Raw genomic sequence first — 13,502 nt, forward strand, 5'->3', positions numbered from 1 at the left:
GGTGGAATAGGTGACTACCAGACAGTCTCAGAACATCAGGTAAGCATACAGCAGCTTCAAGTCTATTGTGACTGCCAATCAGAATTCAGTATTGGAAATTAAACAAAGGCGACGGTTCCTCAGGGAAGTGCAGCCAGAGACAAGTTCATGGAACCACAATCATCTCAGCTATACAAGGGGTAGACAGAAAAACAAAAAACAAAAAAGGTCAATAGTGATAGTGTATTCAAAGTCGGGATATTAGACATGTGTTTTTACGGCATGAAACAGGACCCATGGATGGTGTCACATCCCTGATGCTTGGGAGGAGGATGTCAAGGAGCAGCTGCAGGACTTCCTTCTGAGGAAGAGAGAGAAAATTAATGGCATTAATAAGAGGATGAGGTCCTAAAAGCAGATTCGGGGAGTTAGAATGGAAATTAAAAGGCAGGACCACTAATGTAAGGATAACTCCAAATACGATGTGCTTTCGAGCAGAAGAACTGGAGGACTGATTGAATGAATGGCCTGAGAACTAGTGTCATATAGGAAGGCTATTCAGGCCCTCAAGCCTGTACCACCGTTCAATGAGATCATGGGTGATCTGTGGCCGTGTCTCTATATCCCTCGATAACTTTGCTTCACAGAATTCATCTATCTTAGATTTAAAATAAACAACAGATTGAGCATCAATTGCCATTTGTGGAAGATAATTCCAAACTACTACCACTTCACTGGAAGAACCATCACATTTACTAATTTCCAAAATTAATATCAAATAGCAAGCACAATAGAGACAAGCTCCAGTACTCCTTGCTTGGTTTTCTTAAGCTGTCTGCTAGTCACCCATTTCCTCTCTGCTGTACGTGTCTAAATTGTGGTATGACCACTCCCTGTACATCTTATCCATGTAGTCCTTGGGCTCCCAATGCATAACAAACACAAGAGGGAGTGCATCAAACTTTGAAGCGTTGCAATTAATTCTGGGTAGGTGGGGCATGTTTAATTTTAACAGGACTGGGATGGATGTCCTCCAGGAGGATTTGTTACTGCAGTTGGCACTTTAAACTAGCTTGTCGCTGAGATGGGAAGCTATGGGATAATCAAAAGTGGAGGGGAGTAGAGTCAAGCTGACAACAAGCAATAGAGAAATCGGCAAAGGAGATAGAAGACAGGAGAAACAAAGCTAAGCATTGACTATATCTTGAATGTTAAATTATGTTAAAAAGACAACGTCAAAAAGGTACAAATGCAGGCAAAACATTTAGGACACAAGTGCCATTACTGGAACTTGGCTGTATAATGGCCACGAATGGGAACTGATTATTCAGAGAACAATACAGCCCTTTGGCCCTCCAGCCTGTGCTGACACATTTTACCCTTCCATATTAAAACGGTCTTCATTACCAGAATCCGTACTCTATTCCCTTCATATTCAGGTGCTTCCTGAAAGCTACTATTGTGTCTGTTTCCACCATCTCCTCTGGTAGCACGTTCCAGGCACTCACCACCCTTTGTGTGAGACTTCCTTCTTCACACCTTGAATCTGTGTCCCCTGGTAACTAACCCCTCCAGTTTGGGGAAAAGGCCTCATACTTTCCAATCCATCCATGCCTTTCACAATCTTATAAACTCCTAACAGGTCACCCTTTAACCTCCTGTGTTCTAGTGAAAACAAGCCCAGTCTACCCAAACTTTCTTCATAGCTAAAATCCTCCATACCAAGCAACCTTCTCTGTACCCTCACTAAAGCATCCACATTCTTCTGGTACTATGGTGACCAGAACTGTACGCAATATTTCAAGTGTGGCCTAACTGAAGTTCCATAAAGCTGCAGCATAAATTGCCTATCCTTATACTCAATGCCACTTCCAGTCAAGGCAAGCATGCCATAAACCTTTTTACAACCTTATCTACCTGCGCTGCCACCTTCAGTGATCTGTGGACCTGTATACCCGAATCCCACTACACATCAATACTCCTAAGGGTTCGGCCATTTACCGTATAATTTTCACCTGTCCTTGACCTTCCAAAATTCTCCTTAATTTTATTTGCTAATGACTTTTCATGACCCCTTTTAGTTTAAGTTCCTTCCTACTTTGCTTATATACTTTAAGGGCTTCATCAGTTCCCATCCTCCTAGACCTTATGTATGCTTCCTTTTCCTTTCTGACCAAAGAAATAACATCCCTGGTCATCCAAGGTTCATATAACTTGCCATACTTATCCTTCATTATCACAGGTTTGTGCCACTCGAACTCCAGTCCACTGCTGTTTGAAATACTCCATGTCCGATGTGGATTTACCCTCAAACAACCGCCTCCAATCAAAGTTCTCCAGTTTCTGCCTAATATCACTAATTTTTCTTACCCCAATTTAACACCTTCATCCAAGGACTGCTATTATCCCTATCCATGAGTATCTTAAAACTCATGGTATTCTGGTCACTACTCCCACAATGCTCCCCACTGAAACTTTACTCACCTGGCCAGGCTCTTACCCAAAAAACCGGTCCAGTTGGACCATTCAAGAAACCCTTACTGAATGGCCTTCCCGAATGTTGCTTAGGCTGGAGAGTTTCAGTTATGAAAAAGGATTGGACAGATTGAGGCTATTTTCCTCCAGGCAGAGGAGAGTGAGAGGGGACCTGACAGATGTATAAAATTGAAGGGCATAGATGGGTAGACAGGAAAACACTTGGAGGGATCAATGATCGGGGGCATTTAAGGTAAGGGGTAGAAGCTTCGAGGACAGAGGAGAAAAACATTTTCACTTATAGGGTGGTGGGAATCTGGAACTCTCTGCCCATAAAGGTGGTATAGTCAGAAATACTTTAATATTAAAGTGGTATTTAGATGTACACTTGCAATGCCAATTCATACAATGGGCCACCTGCTGGAAAATGGGAATACAATAGTTGACTGGCATGGGTGCAGTGGGCTGGAGGATCTTATTTCTGTGCTGTAGATCTCCAGGATTCTTTGATTTTTGTAATCTCTCCTCCTACTTCTTTAACTGTACAATCTTAAATTTATCGGTGATCATCTAATTCTGGTCTTTTAAGCATCTCTGATTTTAACAGTTTGGCGGCTATGCCTTCAGCTGACTCTGGAATTTTCTCCCTAAACACTTCAAACTCCTGCTCCTTTGGACATCCCTGAAAACCTAACAGTTTGACCAAGCTTTTGGACACTGTCATAGGAATGTAGGACTTGGGAGCAGGAGCATGAATCCAGCTTTTCAGGCCTGTTCCATCCTTCAATAAGATTATGGCTGATCTGGTTGTGGTCTCATTTCCACTTTTCTGTCTGTACTTCAGAACTCTCAACTATCTTGTCAAGAACAGGTCCACTGGAAATAAGAGGTCATAACAAAATTGAATTTCATATGAATTGAAATATAATTAAAGAATTATAAAAACAAATTTGTTGCCGATCTGTATGCAATAAGTAGCAGATTTCCATTAGCAGGTAGTAAGGACTGCAGATGCTGAAAGTCAGAATCAATAAAATTGTGATGTTTACGAAAAGCAATATTAACTAGGGCGAAAGGCGTGAATTCTGCTTTAGATTGCTGATTCTGGTTTCATGAACAATGCTACAACACTTACTTTAAGTTGGTCATGATGTGGCTTTCTTAATGATTCAAATTAACTACTGCCAATTTAACTGTACTTGTCTTTTTGACCGCATCTCTTACTTTAACATACTCAAATTTTCATGACTCGTTTTCTTGTGAAGTGTTTTTGCAATGTAACAGGTTGACATGCAAGGACTTTCACTACCAAAAATTTTAATCAATCATTAAACATTATTTTTTTTCTTTTTGCATATTTCTCATCTATTGAGAGATTCCATTGGTACCAACAGCACTCTTCATTTAGGTAGCCATTCTTCGTACATGTAACTTGATACTAAGCTTTGATCAGCAATGTTTTGTGCTTGGATTTCTAGTCTGTACTAATATTTGTATATTTCTATGCTACATCAGGGTATTTGCTTCCTGTTGACAACACCAATAATAGAAAGTTAGAGAATATGCCTACTCGAGTGAATTTATTTGATCTTTATCCCAGGAATGCTTAGATTAAGTATGGTACTTGATGAAAATCAACAATTTCAACCAGACTTGGAATTTTAGAATTTAAGGGTTTGGACAGTTCACTGCAATCATTAAGATAGCTTTATCCAGTTAGAGTTCACAGACAATATAGAAAGGTCTTTATTATTATTCCCCACACAAGGATCAGTGTCAACTGATTATCGACTGGCCACTAAGTTGGAGGTGGTGCACGGGCATGTGGCAGGACTCACAGCAAATAATATATTACACAACAAATAATGCTGATTTACAGTTTGCTTAAAAATAATTGTGCAAATAACTTGTCATTGAAGTTGCAACACTTTCTCATAAAAGCCCTGGTGATTTTCGCTACCAAAATATACTGAACGAAGGCTTATTATGTCAGTTGTGTGTAAAATCAATTCCTGTCACTTTCATAATAATATGGTGCTTGGAAGTGATTGATGGAGGTCGTTAATCATCTCCGTTTTGGCCAGGAATCTGGTATGGCCTCACTGACCTTACCTTTTTCACTCGAAGCCCGGCAAGCATGGGGGCAGTTCTCTGGACTTTTCAAAGTGCCTAGCAATTAAACTTACTTGGGCAGATTTACAGTATGTAAACCTCTAGAGGGCAGTCCAGTTTCATTTGATTCATCGCATTAAAGATAGACATTTAAAAGTGTATAAGTATCAATAGGATTTTGAAATAATGTGACATGTATATCTCTTACACAATTACATTTTCTGTTAGTGTGCGCACGTCTGACTAACTAGGTAACTTCTAAGAATTATTCATTAATTCCTTAATGGATCGTGCTAATAGTCAGAGGTGTACAGCACGGAAACAGACCCTTCAGTTCAACTCATCCAGATATCACCAAGCAGATATCTTAAATTAATCTAGTCCCATTTACCAGCACTTCACCCGCATCCCTCTAAACCCTTCCTATTCATATACTTATTCAGACGCCTTTTAAATGTTATAATTGTACCAGCCTGCACCACTTCTTCTGGCAGTTCATTCCATACACGCACTACCTTCTGCTTGAAAAAGTTGCCCCTTTGGTCCCTTTTAAATCTTTCCCTCTCACCTTAAACCTACACCTTTAATTCTGGACTCCCTCACCCTGGGAAAATTCTTGTCTATTTACCCTATCCATACCCCTAAATGAGTTTATAAACTTCTATAAAAAGGTCACCCCTCAGTCTCTGACACTCCAGTGACAAAAAAAGCACCAGCTGATTCAGTCTTTCCATATAGCTAAAACCCTCCAACCTTGGCAACATCCTTGTAAATGTTTTCTGAACCCTTTCAAATTTCACAACATCCTTGCACACAGTAAATCAAAAGTGGCCTAACCAATGTCCTATACAGCTGTAACATAACCTCCCATCTCCTGCGCTCAGTGCTCTGACCAGTAAAATACAGCATACCAAATGCCTTCTTCACTATCCTAACTACCTGCAACTCCACTTTCAAGAAGCTATGAACCTGCACTCCAAGATGTGTTGGCCACAAGAGTATTTTGCCCATGGGAAAATAAAATCGCCTCTTAGATTGGAACCCATGGATGGAACCTGTTTTGGGAAAAGCAAACGGAAAAACAATAAATTCAGTGCTGGTCTACACTTTGAGATCTCGTACAGTGAAATTTGAAGTTTGCTTGCCTCCCTGATCTATTTAGCCATTTAGTCTCGGATGTCATGCTGGTGAATTTGTGTTGCGTTCTCTCTTACCCAGTATGTCCAATACTGAATGCTGATAACTGTACATAAGATTGCTAGCAGGAGAATTAAAGTTGGAGTTGGGCAGTGCATTTAAAATAAAAATAATATCTGACTGAAACCTGAACCAAGTTTTTGGGTTCTGGACTAGCGCAGGCTTTGCAAGTCCAAATTGGAACAGATAATTTGATTTAGATTAGGTTAGGATTAGATTCAGTGTGGAAACAGGCCCTTCGGCCCAACCAGTCCACACCGACCCTACGAAAAGTAACCCACCCAGACAATTGCCAATTCATCTAACCTGCACATCTCTGGACTGTGGGAGGAAACCCACGCAGACATGGGGAGAATGTGCAACCTCCACACAGTCGCCCAAGACTGGAATCGAAGCTGGGACCCTGGTGCTGTGAGGCAGTAGTGCTAACCACTGAGCCATCGTGCCATTTGAATGGGCTGTTGCAGATAGTTGGCCGAAAATTGCGAAATTTTTGAAATTTTTAATTTTTATCCCATGATGTACTTCAACTCCATGAGCCCATATCTTGTATGCTGTCCTTTCACGTATCATCCTATCATATGCCTTCAGCTAAGTATAAATGGTTTGTCCTTTTATTTACAGTATTAGTTTATCCTTTAAAAACACTCTACATCTGTTTGAGTCTGATTTCCCTCTTGCAAAACATAGTAACTTTGCACTTTGTCTAATCATAAGATTTTTCTTTGATAAGACTTCTTTAAAGGTGTTTCTAGCATTTTCCCATCAACTGAGGGTAGGTTAACTGACCTGTACGCCCTCATTTTATCCACTGTTACTTGAGAAATGAAGAGGGTTATATTTGCTAACTTCCTACTCTGATGAAACCGTTCTAGAATATGGGGAATGCTGAAAAGTCACAAGTAGCATATCAATTTTCTCTGCAACAACATTTTTTTTTTTAAGAAATACTGAGGATGAAAGCTGTCATGGGGAACTGAGCCTCTTTAACTTCTCCAGTACCTTTTTTCTCCCCTCTACGAATTACCTTAATTTCCTCATTCACATTAGTTCCTTGTTTATGCCCTCTTTCTGCTCTGTAATTTGTTTATGAAGGCAAGTACAAAATATTTATTCAATGTCTCTGCCAGTTCCTCATTTCTGGTGATTTCTCCTGCATCTGTTTCAGGGACTTTAGCTGTTCTCATCTTTAAATGTTTGTACAAGTTATTTTTATAGCCCGTTACCTGGATAGATTACACTCACTCTGTATTTTTCCAATTCTTATCAACACTTTGGGTTTTCTTTGGCCTCAAACATTCCTAATCCTCTCATGTACCATTTTATTTTTTGCTCCATCTTTTGGTCTTTTTTTTAAAAAATGTCATAATATCTTTTAACTTTCTTAAGCACAGATAGCTTTTTTTTGTTAAATTTTTGTATTTTAATAAATATAAATTTGAAAATTTTGAATTGCTTCTTTAAATGCTTCCCACTGATCAGCTCCATGCATTTTGGTCTATTTCCTCAACCAAACTTGCCTGACTGTGTTGCTTTCAAAGTTCATATGAAATTCAATTGTATTATGATCTCTGATTTCCAGTGGACCTGTTACTATGAGATTACTGATTACCTAGTTTCACTGTGCAATACTAGATCTGAAATACCTTTTATCTCTGGTCAACTTGACAGAATTTTCCCCAGGAAACAGTCACAGATATACGGTATGAACTTTACCTTGCAGGCCATCTCTGCCAAGCTGATGAGCCAGTGTTTATGAAGGCTGGACTCTTCCACAGATATTATATTCTTTCCTTTAAATTCCACAATTATATCTTGCTGCAAGTTAGTATTAGAGGTTATCAAAGGTTAGTTATTGAGTAATTTGAGTCTGTGGAAGTGCTTGATGGTTCTCAGCTTGTTTAAAGTTGGTGCAATTAATTAAATTACTGTAGTTCTGTAAATAAAAATAAAAGGATTGGCTTTGGCTTCAAGCATTCTGGCCAGAGTGCTTGCTACCATTCAAAGATGCTATAGTTAATATAGCTCTTAGTCTACAGCATACAAATATTGAGCAGCGACAGCATGGACTAGGACTCAATTCATAGTGGGAGGCAGAAGAGGAAGAGGAGCTAGAAAAGTGTTTTAGTAGGTGGCCATATCTGCCATTGTCTTCTCAAAGCACATTTTAAAAAAAAAATCAGTCCAAACAAGGCACAGGAGAAGTTCATGGAAATCTAAGTTGATAAAATGTGGAGCTGGAAAGGCACAGCAGGTCAGACAGCATCACAGGAGCAGGCAACTCAATGTTTTGGGTCAGAACCCTGATGAATTATTTAAAATAATTGCCATGAAGAGGATTAGTATCTGCCTTCTATGAATAAATGAAGAAACCATAGCCCCATCATAGGGTTGTTCTACATTTAACCCAAGGGTCACCATGCCTCAGGTGAGGTCCAACCAGTCCACGCCAACCACATTCCCAAACTAAATTCACCCCACCTCCCGACTGTTATAGAGTCATAAAATCATGGAGATATACAGCATGGAGACAGACCTTTCAGTCCAACTCGTCCATGCCATGAATATCGTCCATATCCAAACCAAATCTAGTCCCATTTGCCAGCACTTGGTCCTTATCCCTCTTAACCGTTCCTATTCCAATACCCATCCAGCTGCCTTTTAAATCCTGTAGTTGTACCAGTCTCCACCACTTCCTCTAGCAGCTCATTCCATTCACACACCACCCTCTGCATGAAAAAGCTGCCCTTTAGGTCCCTTTCATATCTTTCCCGTCACTCTAAATCTCGACTCCCCCATCCCACTCCTCATGACTTTATAAACTTCCATAAAGGTTACCAGTCAGCCTCCGATGCTCCAGGGAAAACAGCCCCAGCCTACTCAGCGCCTCTCTCTATAGTTCAAATCCTCCAACCCTGGCAAAACCCTTGTAAATTCTTTTCTGAACCCTTTCAAGTTTCACAACATCCTTCCGTGGCCCATATCTGTCCAAAGCTTTCCTATTCATTAATTTATCCAAATCTTTAAATGTTGTAACTACATGTGCATCCACCACTTCCTTTAGCTGTTCATTCCATACATGAAGCATTATATTAAAAAAAAGTTGCCCATCAAGCCCTCTTTAAATCTTTCTCCTTTCACCTTAAAAGTATGCCCTCTAGTTTTGAACTCCCCCACCTAAGGAAAAGACCTTTTCATTGACTTTATCTATGCCCCTCAATTTTATAAGCCTCAATAAAAGGCCACCCCTCAACCTTCTAGGCTGCAGTGGAAAACGTTCCAGCCTATCCAGACTATTTTTATACCTCAAACCCTCCATTCCTGGCAACTTTCTGGTAAATCTTCTCTAAACCCTCTCCAGTTTAATAACATCCTTCCTATAAAAGAAAGGCCAGAACTGCACATGAGTAGAGGCCTCACCAACGTCCTGTACAATCTCAATATTACTTCTCAGCTTCTATACTCAATGGTCAGAGCAATGAAGGTAAGCTTGCTAAACCCACCTTGTCTACCTGTGACTCAAATTTTAAAGAATTATATACCTGAACCCCTGGGTCTCTCTGTTCTACAACACAATCTAGAGTCCTATTAATAAGCTCGGTCTTTGTTTGTATTACTAAAATGCAATACTTCATTTATCCAAATTAAACTCCATTGGTCATTCCACAGCCCATTGATGTAACTGATCAAGATTTCTTTGTAATTTTAGATAACATTCTTTACTATCCACTATGACATCAATTTTGGGCTCATCTGTAAACTGACTAACCATGCCTCCTATATCCCCATACAAATCATAAACAAAAAAGTGGACCTCGTACCAATCCCTGTGGAACACTGCTGATCACAGGCCTCCACTCCAATAAAACAATCCTCCACTACCACCCTCTGTCACCACCCTCAATAAATGCTGGCCAGCCTCTGAGGCCCACATTCCAGGAGCGAATTAAAGAAAAAAAGGTTTCTACATTGTCTGCAAGATGCTGGTATTATAGCTGCACTGGAACAGTTTGACCAGCAGTGTAGCAAGCCCAGGAGCACAGGTCTTCCCAACCATTATCAGAATGTTGTTAAGGCTATAGTCTTTGCAGTATCCAATGCCTCCAAACATTCTGTGACATCACATGGAGTGAACTGAATTGGTGTCTGGGACATTAGGATCTCTGGAGGAGGCCGAGATGGATTCTTGGCACTGAAGATTGTTGCAAATTCTTCAGCTTTAAACTTTGGACTGATGTGCTGGGCTCTCCCATCATTGAAAAGGGATGGTTGTTTATAGATTCAAGTGATATAAATATCAAACATTAAAATTTATGGTGTAGAAAAAAGGATCTATGTATAGGTGAAAACATTGGCTATCAAAAAAAGATACCTCATGTTGTGAATCATACTTTTCTTTCACCCTGATCAAATTCCTGCTCCATCACTCATACGGTATGCAGATTTAACTTAGTCATTTCAAGCACTGCACAGTATGGATCTAGGCTAAAATAATTTAGTTTAGGGAAAAATTAGAAATTACGAAAAAATTGTTTATTGCAGCTTCAATGCTGACTGACACCCTGAACACAATGGTTTGAAAACAACACTTCCACTTGTTTCAACATTTACTTTGCAAGTTCCAACATGTGGGAGAATTTGCAATCAGGTACTACAAAAGTTAACCAAAATCAGTAGCTTTACAATACCAACTTCCTCATTTGATATACCCAATTTGTCATTACTGCATAACATTCAGAAGTGCACAACAGGTCATGGGTAGCACAACATTTTGTGGGCTGTAATTTTGGCAAACACTCCTGCCCAATTTTCTATGTTACTTAGAAACAAAACAGCAATTTTCAGGCTGGCATTGCAAGAGAGCTGCCATCTCAACAATCCTATTTATTAGGAACAAATATTGAACTTTTAAACCATTTTAAAATATTTATGTAGTTTTTCTCAGTTTCATCAAGCAAGGTCATCTGCAAACTTGTCATCACAATAGTTTTGGACCAAATTGCTGTTAGATTGCCACTCCTGATCCTGTTTCTGGTGAAATTCTGACTCAAGCCTTGAGAAACATGGAATGCACCTTATTGTGAAAGTCTTCCAACATAGGATCAACACTGGAGGTCAAAGCATCCACCCTTTCTTCACAGCACTAACTGATGTATTCAGATGTTTGAAGCTCCAAAGCTTCTTTTGACAAGGAGAGAATGTAGCATGCAGTGGGCAGGAGAATAGGGTAGACAGCTGTGGATAGTCAGGGCACTGGAATGGAGGATGTTTGATAGTTACTCAGGAGTCAGAGCAGGTTTTAATCCCTTAACTTTTCCTGGCTGACTATACAGGTAAGCAAACTGGACCCCTCCAGAGTCTCTGACTTACTCAGACTTGAGCATATTATTGATGCACAAAAATAATAGTAGCTTTGCTACATTGCACAAGTTTTTGTTTTAATTTATTCGTGGAGTGTGGTGTTGCTGGCTGTCTAGCATTTATTGCCAACACTGAGTTGCCTTTGAACAGAGTAGCTTGCTGGGCCATTTCAGAGGGCAGTTAAGGGTCAACCATTGCTGAAAGTCTGAAGTCGCATGTAGACCAGACTGGGGAAGGTTTGAAAGATTTCCTTCCTTGAAGGACATTAGTGAACCAGATGGGTTTTTTTTCTGACAATCAGCAACTGTTTCATGGTCATCATTAGATTTTTAATTCCAGATTATTATTAAATTCAAATTCCACCATCTGCTGTGGCAGAATTCAAGTCCCAAGAACATTAGTTTCAGTTTCTAGATTAATAGCCTAGTGATAATACCGCTAGTCCATAGCCTCACCTTGCCTTTCACATACAACACTAGATGTACTTACAAGATAATTATCAAATTAACTTTATCTTCCTTCCAAATAATATAGCCAGATAGCATTAAAAAAAAAAAGAACCACTATCAGTTTTAAACCTCTCCTGTTACAACCACTGACTCTAATTTGTATTCTTAAAACCCACATTTCTGCTTTGATTGGCATTTCCCCATCTGTTCTCTCCATTTTCTTCATTCTCCTTGACACTGTGGTTTAACTTGTTAATTCTGGCCAGCTTTAGTTTTAAAATCTCTAATTCTCAATTGATAGAGGCAACATATAATCAAGCACATAAAGTGAGAAGTCTTAAGTTTGGTCACAGCAAAAGCAGAATGCAATTTAAAATGACTTACAGTTGTAATTTGGAATGTAATCCACATTGGCATGAATGACAAGTAGTTAGATACTCAATTCATAAATGCTTAGTACAAGAGAAGTACATAGTCTACAAATCAATATTGGTACACTATAAACAAGATAAAGTTAAATTGTGAAAATATCAAGATCAGTATACAATGGATTGAATATGCTGCAAAACTTACGCTGAAGTAAATGAAGATTATTCTCAGAATTGATGTGAAGCAGAGTTAGGTTAGTATGTACAGCAAATAGGAAGTCTATTTAGGCAGACACTGGATCCACTTCCACCTCCAAAAGCCAATGCAAGCGATTCCCAAAACTGAATTTGAGATAAACGTGGGAGCATTTCTACAGCACTACTGCTTGTCTCACTGCAACAAAAAAAAAAGCAAATTCTAATATTAGCAATTAAAATATGTACGTGAGCATGTCTGTGTAGATTACACTTGTGTTAAAATTGTAGTACAGTAATGCATAACATATACATTATACACAAAGCAAAAACAGACTTCAATGCATATGTCATATTTGTTAGTGGGTGAGCATTTTGGTGATGGTGACCACAATTCTGTGACTTTCACCTTGGTTATGGAGAGATAGGTGCGTGCAACAGGGTAGGTTTTACAATTGGGGGAAGGGTAATTACGATGCTGTAAGACAGGATCTGAGGAGCATAAGTTGGGAGCATAGGCTGTCAGGGAAGGATGTCGTGGAAATGTGGAACTTTTTCAAGGAACAGATACAACGTGTCCTTGATACGTATGTACCTGTCAGGCAGGAAAGAAATGGTCGTGTGAGGGAACCTTGGTTGACGAGGGAGGTTGAATGTCTAGAAAGAATCTTTTCCTCATTCTGAAATACTATTTTCTTTTCCTCAAGTTTGAAATTTATCATTCCTAAATCTATTTCCTGTTCAAGTTTTGGTATTTAATTTTCCTTTTCTATTTCGATTTGCTTCATTTGCATTTGATTTCTAGCTAGTTCAACTGAATTTCCATCTGAATTGCATTCAAAAACTCTTCTATATTTTGAATTTTATCTGCTTTCTTTGCATCTACTTTAAATTCTAACTCCAACCTTTTTGCTAATTGAATTAGCCTAGCTTTGATAACTTTTTTCCCCAAATCATTCAGAGATAAAGCTCCCATCTCCAGAAGGTCGCAGCAATTGATAACGCCATCCTGGTATTGTATACTTTATGCTAATGCACAAGAAAGTTAACATTTTTCATTTTATACATTTCAATTATTACACTTCCAATTACACATTTCTGGCTTTGAGTTATTGTGAAAGCCTCCAATTTTATGTTATGACTGAGGTTGGAGAGTGCACTGCCATTCTCTCATCCCACCACATGGTCACAATTTAAATTTAAATGCCTTACCCAGTTAAATGCCAACCAGGTTATTTAATAATCAACATTGGATGAGGGTCGAGCAGTGGATGTAGTGTACATGGATTTTAGTAAGGCATTTGATAAGGTTCCCATGGTAGGCTTATGCGGAAAGTCAGGAGGCATGGGATAGTGGGAAATTTGG

The 13,502-nt window shown here is 39.2% G+C and overlaps 1 protein-coding gene across 1 annotated transcript in view; it reads right to left on the reverse strand.

Moving 5' to 3' along the window:
* The window catches only part of pcmtd1 (protein-L-isoaspartate (D-aspartate) O-methyltransferase domain containing 1), a 78,211-nt gene that overhangs the window by 50,308 nt on the left and 14,401 nt on the right, over window positions 1-13,502 (reverse strand). Inside the window, exon 2 of the mRNA XM_043689336.1 lies at window positions 12,147-12,335. The gene's annotated coding sequence lies outside the window, so the exon portion shown is untranslated. The remainder of the gene's footprint in view (window positions 1-12,146; window positions 12,336-13,502) is intronic.

The sequence above is a fragment of the Chiloscyllium plagiosum genome, chromosome 4, assembly GCF_004010195.1.
Source record: "Chiloscyllium plagiosum isolate BGI_BamShark_2017 chromosome 4, ASM401019v2, whole genome shotgun sequence".
In the NCBI taxonomy this organism is placed as follows: domain Eukaryota; kingdom Metazoa; phylum Chordata; class Chondrichthyes; order Orectolobiformes; family Hemiscylliidae; genus Chiloscyllium; species Chiloscyllium plagiosum.